The 18,700-nt window shown below is 42.8% G+C and overlaps 2 long non-coding RNA genes across 2 annotated transcripts; both read left to right on the plus strand.

The window, feature by feature from the left end:
- Positions 1–16,154: 16,154 nt before the first annotated feature.
- LOC135563884 (uncharacterized) lies at positions 16,155–17,949 on the plus strand. Its single transcript, XR_010460626.1, has 3 exons — positions 16,155–16,572; positions 17,682–17,789; positions 17,891–17,949. It is a non-coding gene; the product is annotated as an uncharacterized LOC135563884 (long non-coding RNA).
- A 3-nt stretch (positions 17,950–17,952) lies between these two features.
- Positions 17,953–18,430, plus strand: LOC135563885 (uncharacterized). Its single transcript, XR_010460628.1, has 3 exons — positions 17,953–18,034; positions 18,139–18,240; positions 18,365–18,430. It is a non-coding gene; the product is annotated as an uncharacterized LOC135563885 (long non-coding RNA).
- Positions 18,431–18,700: the final 270 nt, after the last annotated feature.

The following is an 18,700-nucleotide window of genomic DNA, read 5'->3' on the forward strand; positions in this document are numbered from 1 at the left end:
ACATGTCTTACTGTACAGTGTCAGTGGTTTAGTATACAGTAGCTGCTGCTACGATCGCTGTAATTTACTGTGTGATGTCACTGTGGCTGACCCTGTGACCCCTTAGAGTGACAACAGTCTGTGCAGTATAGAAGCTGTGGTAAACATGTTTAAATGCCCTTCGGGATTAATGTCTGGTCATTGACCAGCAGAGTGGTGGGTGAACCAGAGATAGAGGCTGCTAACAAATTAATTAAATGTTTCTGCCCAGGCATCTCTTTAAAGGCACATAAAGCAAGAGGGGGAGGAAGGTGGAGAAAGTCTCCTCTCCACAGTTGAAGACGGTAAGGCTAGGGGGTAGATGGGTGAGGAGGAGGAGAGGTAGTGTGGGGGAGTTGGCTGGACAGGCCTTATGCTGAGGAGACCATAGATGCAGCGTGCCTTCCGTCACAGTGCCAATATCTTGTGGGGAATCCCAGTGTGGTATTCCATTCCTATACAAAGGCATTTCACAGTTTAGAAAGTGATTTTCCAACTAGCAACTACAGCTCTGCTGGTGAGAATGCGTTGCACCAATGTATCAGTGGAGGCTCCTCAGAGGAATAAGGGGAGGATCATCCTCAGTGAATTTAATAAAAATGAAAATAGTGAAACATCAGAAAAGTTATACAAAACTATACTAAATGTATTCACTCATCAAATCATTGATTAAAACACACTGTTATGCAATGAAGGGCATGTGCTGACCAACTGGCAGGTGTCTTCACTGACATTTTCAACATGTCCCTGATTGAGTCTGTAATACCAACATGTTTGAAGCAGGTCACCATAGTCCCTGTGCCCAAGAACACAAAGGCAACCTGCCTAAATGACTACAGACCCGTAGCACTCACATCCGTAGCCATGAAGTGCTTTGAAGGACTGGTAATCACTCACATCAACACCATTATCCCGGAAACCCGAGACCCACTCCAATTTGCATACCGCCCAAACAGATCCATAGATGATGCAATCTCTATTGCACTCCACACTGCCCTTTCTCACCTGGACAAAAGGAACACTTATGTGAGAATGCTATTCATTGATGACAGCTCAGCATTCAACACCATAGCACCCTCAAAGCTCATCACTAAGCTAAGGATGGTGAGGTGGTGAGGGTAGGTAGATACATATCTGCCACGCTGATCCTCAACACTGGAGCTCCCCAGGGGTGCGTGCTCAGCCCCCTCCTGTACTCCCTGTTCACTCATGACTGCATGGCCAGGCACGACTCCAACACCATCATTAAGTTTGCAGACGACACAACAGTGGTAGGCCTGATCACCGACAACGACGAGACAGCCTATAGGGAGGAGGTCAGAGACCTGGTCGTGTGGTGCCTATCCCTCAATGTAACCAAGACTAAGGAGATGATAGTGGACTACAGGAAAAGGAGGACCGAGCACGCCCCCATTCTCATCGACGGGGCTGTATCGGAGCAGATTGAGAGCTTCAAGTTCCTTGGTGTCCACATCACCAACAAACTAGAATGGTCCAAACACACCAAGACAGTCGTGAAGAGGGCACAACAAAGCCTATTCCCCCTCGGGAAACTAAAAAGATTTGGCATGGGTCCTGAGATCCTCAAAAGGTTCTACAGCTGCAACATCGAGAGTATCCTGACTGGTTGCATCACTGCCTGGTACGACAAACGCTCGGCCTCTGACCGTAAGGCACCACAGAGGGTAGTGAGTACAGCCCAGTACATCACTGGGGCAAAGCTGCCTGCCATCTAGGAACTCTACACCAGGCGTTGTCAGAGGAAGGCCCTAAAAATGGTCAAATACCCCAACCACCCCAGTCATAGACTGTTCTCTCTACTACTGCATGGCAAGCGGTAGCGGAGTGCCAAGTCTAGGACAAAAAGGCTTCTCAACAGTTTTTACCCCCAAGCCATAAGACTCCTGAACATGTAATCAAATGGCTACCCGGACTATTTACATTGTGTGCCTCCTCCCAACCCCTCTTTATACTGCTGCAGGGCCTTATATGCGTCGCGGAAGTTAGAATAACAGTGATCCAAGGTTTTGCCAGCCCTGGTTGCGCAATCGATATGCTGATACAATTTAGGGAGTCTTGTTTTCAGATTAGCCTTGTTAAAATCCCCAGCTACAATGAATGCAGCCTCAGGATGTATGGATTCCAGTTTGCAAAGATTCAAATCAATTTCATTCAGAGCCATCGATGTGTCTGCTTGGGGGGGGAATATATACGGCTGTGATTATAATCGAAGGGAATTCCCTTGGTAGATAATGCGGTCGACATTTGATTGTGAGGAATTCTAAATCAGGTGAACAGAAGGACTTGAGTTCCTGTATGCTTTTGTGACCACACGACGTCTCATTAGCCATAAGGCATACGCCCCCGCCCCTCTTCTTACCAGAAAGATGTTTGTTTCTGTCGGCGCGATGCGTGGAGAAACCAGCTGGCTGCACCGACTCCGATAGCGTCTCTCCAGTGAGCCATGTTTCCGTGAAGCAAAGAACGTTACAGTCTCTGATGTCCCTCTGGAATGCTACACTTGCTCGGATTTCATCAACCTTGTTGTCAAGAGACTGGACATTGGCGAGAAGTATACTGGGGAGTGGTGCACGATGTGCCCGTCTCCGGAGTCTGACCAGAAGGCCGCTACGTTTCCCTCTTTTGTGAAGTCGTTTTTTTGGGTCGCGGGCTGGGATCCATTCCGTTGTCCTGGGTGAAAGGCAGAACACAGGATCCGCTTCGCGAAAGTCATATTCTTGGTCGTACTGATGGTGAGTTGACGCTGCTCTTATATTCAGTAGTTCTTCTCGACTGTATGTAATGAAACCTAAGATGACCTGGGGTACTAATGTAAGAAATAACACGTAAAAAAACAAAAAACTGCATAGTTTCCTAAGAACGCGAAGCGAGGCGGCCATCTCTGTCGGCGCCGGAAGTATATGCTCGAGACCTCCAGTGCGCCTCCACGCACCAGGCCTCTGGTGGCAGCCCCCTGCACCAGGCTGTCTCTCCGTCTCCTCCCTACAGGTACTCCCGCCTGTCCAGCGCCGCCAGAGTCTCCCGCCTGTCCAGCGCCGCCAGAGTCTCCCGCCTGTCCAGCGCCGCCTGTCCTGAGCCGCCAGAGTAGGGCAGCACCATGGTGTAGCCAGAGGACAGCTAGTTTCCGTCCTCCTCTGGGTACATTGACTTCCTTAAAAAACCTTGGAGGCCCATGGTTCTCACCCCCTTCCATATACTTAGTAATTATTATGACAACTTCTAGAGGACGTCCTCCAACCTATCAGAGCTCTTTTTGCATGAACTGATTATGGTGTCCACCCAATCAAAGGATCAGAGAATGAATCTTGTACTGAAAGTATACGCTACAGCTAGCACTACAGCGCATAACATGTGGTGAGTAGTTGACTCAAAGAGAGTGAAAGACAATAGTTGAACAGTTTTGAACAAATTAATTTCTTCAAAAATGAAGGAGAAGCAAGAGAGAGAGAGAAAGAGAGCTAGCTATATTTTGTATTTTATTCTCTTTCACTTGCTTAGCTAGTGAATGCAGCTAGCTTGTTTAGCCTTCTCAAACACCCAACTCAAACAGAGAGGGATGCTATATTAGATAGCTGGCTATAGCTATTTAACACGGGAACTAATCCAAGTCAAGGTAAGCATTTGGTTTTATTAATGTATTGCCACTGGGGCCCGCAAGTGTAGCTGCTAAACTGCTTGCTGCACACTTTACTGCATGATTGTATTGGGTATTACTAACGTTTTAGTACTAGTAGCTATGTTGACTATGACGTTAATATGGTGACTACGATGTAGCCTGTGTGTCGCTGTTAGCAGTTATGATAAGAAGACTTGGCTTGGAAAGATCTTTTCACCTGGTCACAGGCAACTGATGTGTTGTGCACTGAAGTCCACAAGCGAAGGAAAAAGGTGAGAGGAGAAGAGTGCGTAGATGAAAAATTGAATTATGCAACTATCTAAGGGATCATGCTGTTTGTATGTGGCTTCTCTAAAAGTGAACTGTGTTTGCGTGTGATACAGGGGGGTATTCATTCGGCCGATTCTGTTGAAAAAAAATTCTTAAATGGAACCAAACTTGTCCAATTTGTCCAATAGGAACTCTCGTTTGCAACTGTTGGACTAATGATAACACCCTAGATCAGCTAGATGCAGGCAAGAGTGTGCAAGGCGGTATTGAATTACTAAAACGTCTTTTGACCTGTGCTCCTGCGTTGTAAACCTTATTAATTCACAGGCCAGGATGGGTATAGGGAAAATTTGAGTATCATGTAGTAGCCTAAACCTATCGATGTTACATTGTGCTGGGTGAATGGAATACGAATGCCAGTCATGCTGGCATAGAATGCTGTAATAGAAATAAGGCCATGCTCATAAAAAAAAAGAATTGTCCTCCCTCATCTTAAACACCAACCACCATGGATGTAAAATGATTTCCTCCATCAACGTCCTGCAAATTGGTGGATTTACAAGTCATGTCTTGTCTGTAAATTGAGGACAAAATTGTCACAATTGGTTTCATTCACTGAAAAACATGACAAGGGCTCAAACCATCCAAGCTAATTTGTGAACAAAACAGACAGCATGATATGGCTCATTGAACTGTATAGCTAATAGCAATGAGTTGTACTAGTTGTCATTGTTAAATTAAGCAGCATTGTGACACAACATTTCAGCAAACAATGTTCTGCTTCAAACACAAGGTTATGTTCTCAAGATCTTCAGACCATTTCCCTTTGTTTTAAAATGCAGAATCTGCCCAAAAATCAATATTGGTGCATAGCATCACCCTGAGAATGTTTTGTGCCTTTATTTAACTAGGTCAGTTAATTAAGACAAATTATTATTTAGAATGACGACCTACTGAGGAACAGTGGGTTAACTGTTAAGGTTTTTACCTTGTCACTTTTGGGATTCAATCCAGCAATCTCCTGTTTACTAGCCCAACACTCCAACCACTAGGCTACCTGCCACCCCATGATACTGAAGTGTATTTCTATCCTTAATCCAGATTATTCTAAGCATTTTTGGCACTGATACGAGTATTGTTTCATTGTTGAGCAAATGGCTCAAGTTGATTGCGCAACATATTCTCTAATGTGCCTTCTAATTGTAAAATGTATGTTTTAATCCCCCATCGTTTCCTCTGGTACATAAAAACGTTTTTTCTTTTAAGGGATGTTCAGTTGAAGGCGGAAGTTTACATACACTTAGGTTGGAGTCCACAAATTTCTTGTTAGCGCACTACAGTTTTGGCAAGTCGGTTAGGACATCTACTTGGTGCATTGCACAAGTCATTTTTCCAACAATTGTTCATAGACAGATTATTTCACATATTTCATGAATTCACTGTATCACAATTCCAGTGGTTCAGAAGTTTACATACACTAAGTTGACTGTGCCTTTAAACAGTTTGGAAAAGTCACCGAAAATGATGTCTTGGCTTTAGAAGCTTCTGATAGGCTAATTGACATAATTAGAGTCAATTGGAGGTGTACATGTGGCTGTATTTCAAGGCCTAACTTCAAACTCAGTGCCTCTTTGCTTGACACCATGGGAAAATCAAAAGAAATCAGCCAAGACCAGAAAACAAATTGTAGACCTCCACAAGTCTGGTTCATCCTTGGGAGCAATTTCCAAACACCTGAAGGTACCACGTTCATCTGTACAAACAATAGTACAGTTAGGAGTGTGTATTGGAGGCGAAGTCAGGTGCAGCAGAGCAGAGTGTAGTGAACAGGCGCACTTTTTATTCCGGTCCAAAATGACAGCACAAAGTAACATAAAATGTGCCCAAACATGGAACATAGACAAAAGTAATGCGAATAACAATATCCACAATTCCAAAATACACGTGTAACAAACAATCTTTCACAAAGACATGATGGGGAACAGAGGAATAAATACATATGGATTGATTGGGGAATGAAAACCAGGTGTGAAGGGAACAAGACAAAACAAATGGATACATGAAAAATGGAGCGGCGATGGCTAGAAAGGCGGTGACGTCGACCGGCGAACACCGCCCGAACAAGGAGAGGAGCGACTTTGGCGGAAGTTGTGACAAGTACGCAAGTATAAACACCATGGGACCACGCAGCCGTCATACCGCTTAGGAAGGAGACGCGTTCTGTCTCCTGGAGATGAACGTACTTTGGTGCGAAATGTGCAAATCAATCCCCTGTGAAGGGACATGGGCTATAAAACTTTTCAAACACGCCCTCCTCTCCCTTCCTATATAAGCCCTTGACCACAATATAACATATAACCTCCTGTTCCGAGGACGAAAGGACAACGGTCCGCTGTCAAAATGGTTCAGATAATAACTATAGAACGAAGCCAACATCAGCGTGAGCTTTGGTTGCGAATGGTATGAACTTTGAACTCTTATTCACTACAGAAGTGATACCTCCTAGCCGTTGAGTTAGCAACAGCCGCTGCAAATGAGGGTTAGGAAGGAACAGACAGAGTATCCCGTCTACCACACAACAACGTTACTACAACGTATTCAATTTACCAGCAGAGACATTCTTCAAAGGACTCGGTTGGGCAACACGGCTTTCCATCTAACACCAACCTACTGAAGCTCAGCTTAGAGTAAATATTTATTGCATTTTCCTTTTCCAAATGGGCGGTAATTTAGAATGCATAAGATACTGTATTTACGATAGCACAGCTTAGCCCTTTGTTCCTCAGTCTTCCCGCTCTTTCACACAAACCCAGCCCCTTTTCTTTTGTGTAACCAGCTGTCATATCTGTTCCGCCCGCTAGGGACATTTTCCTTTGACGTAATTTGTAATCAAGTTATGATTTAAATATATGTATGTTCAATTCTGTGTGATTAGTTAGGTATTTAGTAAATACATAATTAAACTCAATTTTGTATTGCTGATTCAACTTGTTAGCCAGGGTTCGTGCAGATAACCAAGAATTTACAACTTTCAGATGAGACTGAATTAAGATAACGATTAATATTGACTGCTATTTATGTAAAATATTAATAGGTCTTTAACAGTTTAAGAGGAAAGATACACTAAATATTATTTAGTGGTGCCAGACTCTCTAGTTAATTACATTGGCATGATTAGCTCAATCAGGTAATATTAATGACGGAGAATAGCATGTCATATCACTTAATCCGGCATAGCCAAAGACACGACACCTCACTGCTGCTCGATCATCCTATTCTTCCAACTTAATTGAGGAAAATAAGAACAATAATGCTAACTAAAAAGCAGCATTCCCCAAGAGAGGATGGCTTTCACTTCAGCAGTAATAAATTCATTAACTTCTTTGAGGAAAAGATCTTGATCATTAGAAAGCAAATTACGGACTCCTCTTTAAATCTGCGTATTCCTCCAAAGCTCAGTTGTCCTGAGTCTGCACAACTCTGCCAGGACCTAGGATCAAGGGAGACACTCAAGTGTTTTAGTACTATATCTCTTGACACAATGATGAAAATAATCATGTCCTCTAAACCTTCAAGCTGCATACTGGACCATATTCCAACTAAACTACTGAAAGAGCTGCTTCCTGTGCTTGGCCCTCCTATGTTGAACATAATAAACAGCTCTCTACCCACCAGATGTGTACCAAACTCACTTAAAGTGGCAGTAATAAAGCCTCTCTTGAAAAAGTCAAACCTTGACCCAGAAAACATAAACTATCGGCCTATATCGAATCGAACATTTTTGAAAAAGCTGTTGCGCAGCAACTCACTGCCTCCCTGAAGACAAACAATGTATACGAAATGCTTCAGTCTGGTTTTAGACCCCATCATTGCACTGAGACTGCACTTGTGAAGGTGGTAAATGGCATTTTAATGGCGTCAGACCGAGGCTCTGCATCTGTCCTCGTGCTCTTAGACCTTAGTGCTGCTTTTGATACCATCGATCACCACATTCTTGGAATGTGAAGAAATTGGAAACCCAAATTGGTCTACACGGACAAGTTTTGGCCTAGTTTAGATCTTATCTGTCGGAAAGATATCAGTTTGTCTCTGTGAATGGTTTGTTCTCTGACAAATCAACTGTAAATGTCGGTGTTCCTCAAGGTTCCGTTTTAGGACCACTATTGTTTTCACTATATATTTTACCTCTTGGGGATGTCATTCGAAAACATAATGTTAACATTCACTGCTATGCGGATGACACACAGTTGTACATTTCAATGAAACATGGTGAATCCCCCAAAATTGCCCTCGCTAGAAGCCTGTGTTTCAGACATAAGGAAGTGGATGGCTCCAAACTTTCTACTTTTAAACTCGGACAAAACAGAGATGCTTGTTCTGGGTCCCAAGAAACAAAGAGATCTTCTGTTGAATCTGACAATCTTGATGGTTGTACAGTCGTCTCAAATAAAACTGTGAAGGACCTCGGCGTTACTCTGGACCCTGATCTCTCTTTTGACGAACATATCAAGATTTTTTTCCATCTACGTTACTTTGCAAAATCAGAAACGTTCTGTCCAAAAATTATGCAGAAAAATTCATCCATGTTTTTGCTACTTCTAGATGAGACTACTGTAATGCTCTACTTTCCGGCTACCCGGATAAAGCACTAAATAAACTTCAGTTAGGGCTAAATACGGCTGCTAGAATCCTGACTAGAACCAAAGAATTTGATCATATTACTCCAGTGCTAGCCTCCCTACACTGGCTTCCTGTTAAGGCAAGGGCTGGTTTCAAGGTTTTACTGCTACCCTACAAAGCATTACATGGGCTTGCTCCTACCGATCTTTCCAATTTGGTCCTGCCGTACTTACCTACACGTATGCTATGGTCACAAGACGCAAGCCTCCTAATTGTCCCTAGAATTTCTAAGCAAACAGCTGGAGGCAGGGCTTTCTTCTATAGAGCTCAATTTTTATGGAATGGTCTGCCTACCCATGTCAGAGACGCAGACTCGGTCTGGAGCAATGAACCGCCCTTTCTGTCTCTGCCTGGCCGGTTCCCCTCTCTCCACTGGGATTCTCTGCCTCTAACCCTATTACAGTCACTGGCTTACTGGTGCTCTTCCATGCCGTCCCTAGGAGGGGTGCGTCACTTGAGTGGGTTGAGTCACTGACGTGATCTTCCTGTCTGGGTTGGCGCCCCCCCTTGGGTTGTGCTGTGGCGGAGAACTTTGTGGGCTATACTCGGCCCTGTCTCAGGATGGTAAGTTGGTGGTTGAAGATATCCCTCTAGTGGTGTGGGGGCTGTGCTTTGGAAAAGTGTGTGGGGTTATATCCTGCCTGTTTGGCCTTGTCCGGGGGTATCATCGGATGGGGCCACAGTGTCTCCTGACCCATCCTGTCTCAGCCTCCAGTATTTATGCTGCAGTAGTTTATGTGTCGGGGGCTAGGGTCTGTTATATCTTGAGTACTTCTCCTGTCTTATCCGGTGTCCTGTGTAAATGTAAGTATGCTCTCTTTCTTTCTTTCTCTCTCTCGGAGGACCTGAGCCATAGGACCATGCCTCAGGCCTACCTGGCGTGATGACTCATTGCTGTCCCCAGTCCACCTGGCCGTGCTGCTGCTCCAGTTTCAACTGTTCTGCCTGTGGCTATGGAACCCTGACCTGTTCACCGGACGTGCTAGTTGTCTCAGACCTGCTGTTTTCAACTCTCTAGAGACAGCAGGAGCGGTAGAGATACTCTTAATGATCGGCTATGAAAAGCCAACTGACAGTTACTCCTGAGGTGCTGACTTGCGGCACCCTCGACAACTACTGTGATTATTATTTTTTGACCATGCTGGTCATTTATCAACATTTGAATATCTTGACCATGTTCTGTTATAATCTCCACCTGGCACAGCCAGAAGAGAACTGGCCACCCCCCCATAGCCTGGTTCCTCTCTAGGTTTCTTCCTATAAATCCACCGTGCTTCTACACCTGCATTGCTTGCTGTTTGGGGTTTTAGGCTGGATTTCTGTACAGCACTTTGACATATCAGCTGATGTAAGAGGGCTATATAAATACATTTGATTTGATTTGAATCCTATAGAACATTTGTGGGCAGAACTGAAGAAAGCGTGTGTGAGCAAGGAGGCCTTCATACCTGACTCAGTTACACCAGCTCTGTCAGGAGGAATGGGCCAAAACATATTGTGGGGATCTTGTGGAAGGTTAACCAAAATGTTTGACCCAAGTTAAACAATTTAAAGGCAATGCTACCAAATACTAATTGATTGTATATCAACTTCTGACCCAATGGGAATGTGATGAAAGAAATAAACGTTGAAATTAATCATTCTACTATTATTCTGACATTTCACCATCTTAAAATAAAGTGGTGATCCTAACTGACCTAAGACAGGGAATTTTTACTTGGATTAAATGTCAAGAATTGTGAAATACTGAGTGTAAATGTATTTGGCTAAGGTGTATGTAAACTTCTGACTCCTACTGTACATACAGTGCATTCGGAAAGTATTCAGACCCCTTCCCCTTTTCCACATTTTGTTACGTTACAGCCTTATTCAAAGATGTATTAAATAAAACATCCATACACCAGATGACCAAACGTGTGTGGACACATGCTCGTGGAATATCTCATCCCAAAATGTCGTGCATTCATTTGGAGTTTGTCCCCTCTTCGCCTCTGTAACAGCCTCCAATCTTCTGAGAAGGCTATCCACTGAATGTTGGAACATTGCTTCGGGGGCTCAACAACACATTTAGATAAGGTGTACATTTATGAAGTAGGGCCATGTAAACAGAAAGGGAGTAATGTAGTGATCTAAGGGTCGTTAGTGAAGTCCAGCCAAACTTTTGGTACAGGATGCAGTGATGAGTATCAAAACTTTCACCTGTAACAAAACGAAGGGCACAATGGTAAATGGCACCCAAAGGTTTGAAATTAGTAGCAGCTTCACTTTGATAAATAATGTCACCATAATCAAGAACAGATAAATAGGTTGACTGAATAATCTGCTTCCTTTCTACTGCTAATTTATCTGAAAGGCACAATCTGTTTCTGTAGGAACACTTAACCAGCTCATCTATAAAACTTCAAATCCGTATCAATCCAAATGCCTCAGTATTTATAAAATGCCTCAGTATTTATATGCGGGAACACATTCGATTGGAGAACCATCTAATGGTTGAACATGTAGTGCACCGGAAACATTCTTACAAGCGTTTAAAAACATGTATTTCATTTTACCGGTATTAAGCACCAGTTTAAAATCCGTCAGGGATTCCTGCGTACATGGCCGTGGAAAGTAGAGGTGCTGAGGGTACTGCAGCACCCCCTGAAAAATGGGAATATTTTGGGGTTTGTTTTGTTCGTAGTGCACTGGGACTTTAATGGTCCTGTATTAGCGCACCAATATAGATATAGCCATCTGTAGTGCGTACATAATCGTATCATCCGCATATAGGTTCACTTTACAATATTAAACAGATTGACCAATGGCGTTTATATAAATAGTGAAGAGAACTAAAAAAAACGACTCCTTTGTGCACCTTTATGTACGTCAAGAAATTCAGACTTAAACCCATCAATCACAATGGCTTGAGTTCTGTCACTAAGATAATCATGAACAGGTGTCAGAGCTCAGGCCTATCGAGGACAACGTATTCAATGGAATAGCATGATCAACAGTATCAAAAGCTTTTGACAGGTTCTCAAACAAAGCAGCCCCATTTCATTTTAGTGTCTAAGGAATTGACAAGATCATTAACAACTAAAGTGGTTGCTGTAATAGTGCTATGCCCAGGCCTAAACTGTGACTGGTTTACATTCAAAATACAGTTCTCAGATAAAAATGAGCAAAGTTGTACATTTACCAAGGACTCAAGAATCTTAGCTAGATAAGGATGCCTTGAAATGAGGCGGTCATTATTTTGACCACTACTATCTACTAAAGAAAGGCTTCAACTCTCATTTATCTGATCATTCAGCAAGTTTCCCATATCAGCATCAAGCCCAATATCATTGTGAATAGGTTTAGAAGTTCTTTCAAAGTTGTTTCAATGACATCTTTTTTTCTGTAAGGCCAGTGTCTGAATTAATTTGTTGTGGCAGAGAGGAGGAAGTAGAACCCTTCAGGCATTTGACAGTTTTCCAGAATTTAGCCATATACCCAATACAATCCGAAAGAGCAGTTACATAATAATCAGATTCAGCCTTCTGATTTGTCTTACACGATGATTCCTCAGTTGGTTAAAAGCTTACCAGTCCGGGCCTAAACCAGCGTTTCTGGCCTTAACCCAAGCATGATCTCTTTTATGAATGACTTCTGATCATTTTGGAGTGCACCAAGGCTTTCAACCAATCTTTAACCCTTCATTTTTTGAAGGGAGCATGATTATCCACAATAGCATTGAAGACATCTGTAAAAAGGCTGAAAGCTACATCAGGTTCAGGGACAGCTGAAATACAATCAAGGTCACTAAAATAAAGATCATGTAAAAAAGCCTGTTCACTGAAGTTTTTAAAGTTCCTCCTTGTGATGTCACTAGACTTAGATTTGTGTATTCTTACATCTCTAACACAAAGAACTGGGCAATGGTAACTAATATCTCAGGGGGCGAAGACACTGGTAGAATAATATTTCTCTGGTGTATTCGTTAAAATAAGATCAATCAATCAGAGTTGACTTTGAAGGATAGTAGGCTTAGTCACCGGCTGGGTTAGGTTTAGATCATTACACATGGAATCATTTCTATTTATATATGTATGGTTTAAAAGCCCAACATGCGGTGGATGCTTGCTGTTGTATAATCCCTCCACCATTCACTGAGTACTTGTCCCAAATGTCACCCTACAGTATATGGGCCCTGGTCAACAGTAGTGCTCTATATAGGGAATAGGGGGGCATTTGGGACGCATCCACTGTGTTTCTTACTGGGGAAGTTACTAGTTGAGCCTTTATCTGTAGATACGCTGAGGCTTCTTGTGCTGACCTAGCACTAATAGCTCACTGAGTGCATGTGTAGTCAATCTGTCAGGGTAAAACCTTATGTCGGACTGAGCTCAGCGCAAATGTCTATTTCTATCTTTATGTGTTTGCTTTAAAGCTACAGCATGCTAAGTACGCTATGAAAATGTGCATATTCAGAATACGCATGTTATCACTTCCTGATTAACAAGTGATTAACCAAGTCCTAGTTTGTTTAAAAGTATAGACGAGGTGGGATATGAGGCAATATGCTGCACAACCCTGCAAGGTGCCCATGATACTGGAACAGTGAAAGTGTCTGGCTGTTGGCGAGACTAACTTCATGCTGTAACTTCCATTCTACACCGGAGGTATGAATTACAGTACACACATTCTACATTCTAACCTTCCGTTCTACACCGGAGGTGTGAACTACAGTACACACATTCTACATTCTAACCTTCCATTCTACACCGGAGGTATGAATTACAGTACACACATTCTACATTCTAACCTTCCGTTCTACACCGGAGGTATGAATTACAGTACACACATTCTACATTCTAACCTTCCGTTCTACACCGGAGGTATGAATTACAGTACACACATTCTACATTCTAACCTTCCGTTCTACACCGGAGGTGTGAACTACAGTACCCACATTCTACATTCTAACCTTCCGTTCTACACCGGAGGTATGAACTACAGTACACACATTCTACATTCTAACCTTCCATTCTACACCGGAGGTATGAACTACAGTACACACATTCTACATTCTAACCTTCCGTTCTACACCGGAGGTATGAATTACAGTACACGCATTCTACACCGGAGGTATGAATTACAGTACAAACATTCTACAATCTAACCTTCCATTCTACACCGGAGGTGTGAATTACAGTACACACATTCTACACCGGAGGTATGAATTTGAGTACACACATTCTACACCCGAGGTATGAATTACAGTACACACATTCTACACCGGAGGTATGAATTACAGTACAAACATTCTACATTCTAACCTTCCATTCTACACTGTATGTTCCATTTATGATGATTGATGTCCAGGTTACAAGTCACTTTGAACTGATAGTTATTGTATTTCAACATGATTAGCGTTCACTAGACTTGGTAAATAGAAGTAAATAATCTTTGTTATAGCTCAACCTCTTTCTTGTCTCCACCCTACACAGTGGCCTGCAGTGTCCCTTCTGTTATTTTCGAGCTGAAGAGAGATCAGAGGTACCCGGCATCATCACAGACCCCTACTGAAAGCTAAGTGTGACTGCTGAGGCACACACCCAAATAAGACCATTACCTGGGAATCAAACCTCAATAAGATGACTGATGGCCAGAGTCTAGTGGAGAGCATGAGGCTGTAAAGCCTGCAGTTTTGGGGTCTTGTGTCATCCAGGGAGTCTGGTACAGGGTTATTGAGCCCTCTGCAACAACATTAGGCTGGCACAGGCATGCATCACACACTCTCTTCCCAGCGCTGCAGGTGGAATTAGATCATGTGAATGTTTTGAAAGGGGGAGGATTGAGGGCTCGGGGTAGTGCAGTGCAGAGATTGCCCAATACATCATATAGGCTCCATCATAGGACATATGACCCATTAAAGGCTTTTATAATTGAGTTCTCCTATGTGTGTATGTGTGTGATGGTCCATCATCTCTATCTTTCATACCAAAACTATGAGGTAGTTGTTTGAAAAGAGACACATTTAAGATCAAACTAGTGCTAGGATTTCACAGTTGATCACACCGTACACACTTTCTTACACTATCAGAGAGGTTTCCTGGCAAAATCAAGGTCTACTAGTGGAACAGAGTATGTGCAAGCGTAAAGTAGACTTCCCCTGAATGTAAAAAAGAAAATAAATTGAATTCTATGCACAGCAGGGCCACTCCTGTAAGCACCGGTAGCGTGGCACGCTACAGCAGTTTCACACTAGGCGCTCTCAGTCTCGAATAGTTCCGCAATGGTGTCTGTCGCTCCCTCCTCCTGCTGCATATGGAGATGGAGTTTGGGAGGGTAGATTGACTCCACTCCCAGGGCGCTGGAGCAGTGCGGCAGCACGGCAGATCGGCAGCAGATCTCGAAGCCTCGTCTCCCCGGAGTGTGCTGCCTGAGTGGAGGAGGTGGTGCTGTCGTCACAAATGGAAAACAATGACAGTCGCTGAGGAGTGCCAGGCTCGACTACAACACCTCGCACTGCTCTAAACAGGAGAAATGGAGCAGTTTGTCAAGAGGGGCTTGAACAAATTGTAACCGATTATCTGTCTAGGAAAGGACTCAATGCATTATTTGGGGCGATGTGGTAGTGACAATTGAAGTTTCAAAGTTTCTCTCTGTCCTGCTCTAACTTGTGATCCCTAAAGAGAGGCTGTATTACTTTGAATGAACGGCAGGATTAGAGTTTTGGAGGATGCAAAAGACAACCATGTCCCTCACTCTCATCATCTATAGTCAGAATGGTCGTCGTCATGAAACCTTTTACAGGGAAACCCAGGGAAGCTAATTTGTATTCCTCTCGATGTAATATGTAGGCAATGCCTGAGGACAAAAACAGTGTGAAACCGAGAGAGAGAGAGAGAGAGAGAGAGAGAGAGAGAGAGAGAGTAATAGGATACGGCGCGTGTCAAATTTGATTGATTGCTGACCTTATGACCTGATGACCTGTACAGAATATGTGCCCCCGCCCGCCCCCCTGTTCGTGTGGTCATGTGTTAGAGGGTGTTTGAACTTTTGGGGCCCATGCCCCCCCCAGTTTTATCTCCCTTATGGTTGTTATCTATGAAGCAGGAATGTCTGGGGCTATAGATAGCGCTGGGGCCTCAGCATTATAAATGGCCAGAACAAGCCATTTTTTAAGACCTTTAAGCATCTAAAAATATGTCTACAAGGGGAATTCTCGGAGTGCTCTGTAGCTCATGTCACGAACCCAACGCCAAAAGCTTGGAGGATATTTTGCTAGAGGCTCCCGAATGTTTTAACGGATTTCTGTGTACAAGCGAGGGCCATATTTCGTACATATTCAACCCGGAGGAATCTACGGTTAAGATATTCACAGACAGCGTGTCCCAACCCTTTTATCGTGCAGAACCCGAGCCTTTTTCTCTAGCGCTAAGGATGCGAGAATGGCTTAAAATAAGGCTAGCTTTGTGTCAAATGGAACGTGCCCTGAGTGCTTCAAGGCTGCCAGGATATGCGCAGGAAGAACAAGTCTGTGGACGTCAGGACCTAATGGCCCTGAGAGTTACATCCATGGGTTATACCCCGGACTCCAGAGTGACAATTTTAGCATGTGAACAATTTGACAGGTCAAATGCTACGAAAACGGTCAGTCCATATGTATCCTCCAAAGCATGCAAGGATGTAAATTTTTTTCAAATAATGTTCAGTTTTAAATGGCGCGATTACCACATTTTCCGAACCCTGATGAATAAGCTGGACAGTCTTTTCGAAAATCGTGAACAATTACGACGATGGCCTAGGTTATCGTTGAGACATACCCCGGAACAACATATGTTATCGTTGAGACATACACCGGAAGAACAACAAGTTCGAAGGCGGATCTTTCCCTGGCAGGAAAGTGGACAGAGCTTCGACGGAGCGCGGAAAAGACTTTGTGATGGGGAATTGGAAACGGATAATGTTCAGGGCTAACAGGACCCCATATATCTGTAAGAAATAGTTAAAATAAATGTTGAATTATAACGTGTGTTAAAATGTAGGTGTTAATTTTTGAAAATGTATACCCCCCCATTTAACTAAGGGGTAGCGCTCTTTTCTCTCAAGCTAGGGTCTGGCGCAGACAACTGTAAGATCTGAAAAAAAAAACATGTATTATTTTATAGTCTATTCATACATTGGGTATGTTATGAACATTACGTTTTATTAAAGTTTGTAATAATGTACAAAGACCTGCATCCAAGGTTTTTTTTATTTTTACATAAAACACGTGTGCTGCATGTTTAAATATTATTCAAATGGGTTACTTAATTCAAACATGTCTTAAAGGTTGTACGAAATATTTTGGAATTCAATAAAAGGAATGTTTAAAAACGGTATCTCACCCTTTAACTATGGGAAAAACCTATTTAACAACGTCTTCCAACTCTGTCACGAAGTAAAATAGAATCCGAGTGTTTGTGTGTGTGTGTGTGGGAGGGGTCTTGAGGCGGAGCAACAGGCGTGTGTGTGTGTGTGTGTGTGTGTGTGTGTGTGTGTGTGTGTGTGTGTGTGTGAAAATCCTAAAGTTGGGGGGTCCCAGAACTCTTATCTGTAGAGAACCGTTTGAAACCAAGGTGTGCACTATCATGCATAAGGCATGTCGAGATATCAGCCGAACAGCGGGGGTTAAACATAGATATCTCTAATCTGCGGCCCCCACACACCCGGTTTGCAGACAGAATGTCACGACATCCCCTCCTGTTGTTGGCGTGTAGCATACATCTCTCAAAAAACTCATTCCGAACTTTTAGATAGTTAGGGACAGAACTATTTTTAACGTTGTCAGCATTGCTTTAGCGCAAACATAAAGGCCCGAATATTGAGCTGCACGGACAGATTAAAATAATAATAATAATATTCGGAATAAGGGAATCTCGCATAATGGATATTTCTGGAGGTGAGTAAATGAAAAAAACATATTTTAAGATTTGTTTGAATATTATTGGAATATTAAACCCTAGTTATTTGGGTATTTCAGGCCAAAAGCCCAATATAGGTAAAAAAAAAAAAAAAGTGTAGATATAGCGTATAACTGTTAACATTTTCTAATGGAATCTAGGATCCCCGACATTTACGCAGCTTTTACGCGATTTACCTGATCTGGAACATGATGGGGGTTCGCAGGAGCAAAAGTCTGGCAGACAATCACCAACGGCCTTTTTTCGTTGTAAGTCCTTATAATTAAACACATACCCAAGAAATATTTATATATAAACATTTAAAAAATAGGTTGTACTATTTTTTTAAACTATTTTTATGTATTTACAGCCGACATACAGCCCTTTATGATAAAGGATGCGTTATGGCCAGCTGACACGCAGGACTTTGATCACTGCTCAGAATCAAGCCCACCCGAAAACTACTGTTGGGCCGGGAACTTGCTGCTTCACGAGCCGGCGCTCCAGGGACAAGGTATGGGACCATTATACAGTTTTGTTATTAGTTATCAGCCTTTTTATTAGTTATAGATCTGTTGATAGCCTATGTTAAAACAAGGACAAATAATGTTTTTTCAGACTGCCCGGAGACAGACCCAGCAGAATCTGGAAAGCTAGAGGGAAAAAGTCACACACCCCCGGTTTCGGCGATTCGTCACAACAAGCGCCAAAAAAGCCGAGGTATTTTAACTATGTACTGTTAATATATATTATTATAAAGGAAAGGTATTTGACATTTGTATGTAGCTAACATATATATTTTTATATCTAATAACGTAATTATGTATGTATTATTTTCATTCAGACTCCGCACCGGCGAAAAACGGCACAGACGACCACATAAATCTAGAGCTGGGGGATTCCGGCGCCCGAGCATTCGAATGAAACACCCAAGAGACCTGTTTTTAATGACATGTCAGATGTTGATGACCAGCTATTCTGTGATGCGGCCAACCTTATAGACCCAGTCAATTCTACGGCCTCAATACCTGCAGACGAACAAGAAAGGTTTTTCACATTATTTTCCAGGGCTTTGAAATCGAGGAATGTTTTGCTATACAAACGACTGGGGGATTTAATTGAGAGACAGTACAGAGACGATATGTTATTCTGGCATAGAACAATTCCACGCATGTTAAAC

The sequence above is a fragment of the Oncorhynchus nerka genome, linkage group LG22 (assembly GCF_034236695.1).
Source record: "Oncorhynchus nerka isolate Pitt River linkage group LG22, Oner_Uvic_2.0, whole genome shotgun sequence".
NCBI classification, from domain to species: Eukaryota; Metazoa; Chordata; class Actinopteri; order Salmoniformes; family Salmonidae; genus Oncorhynchus; species Oncorhynchus nerka.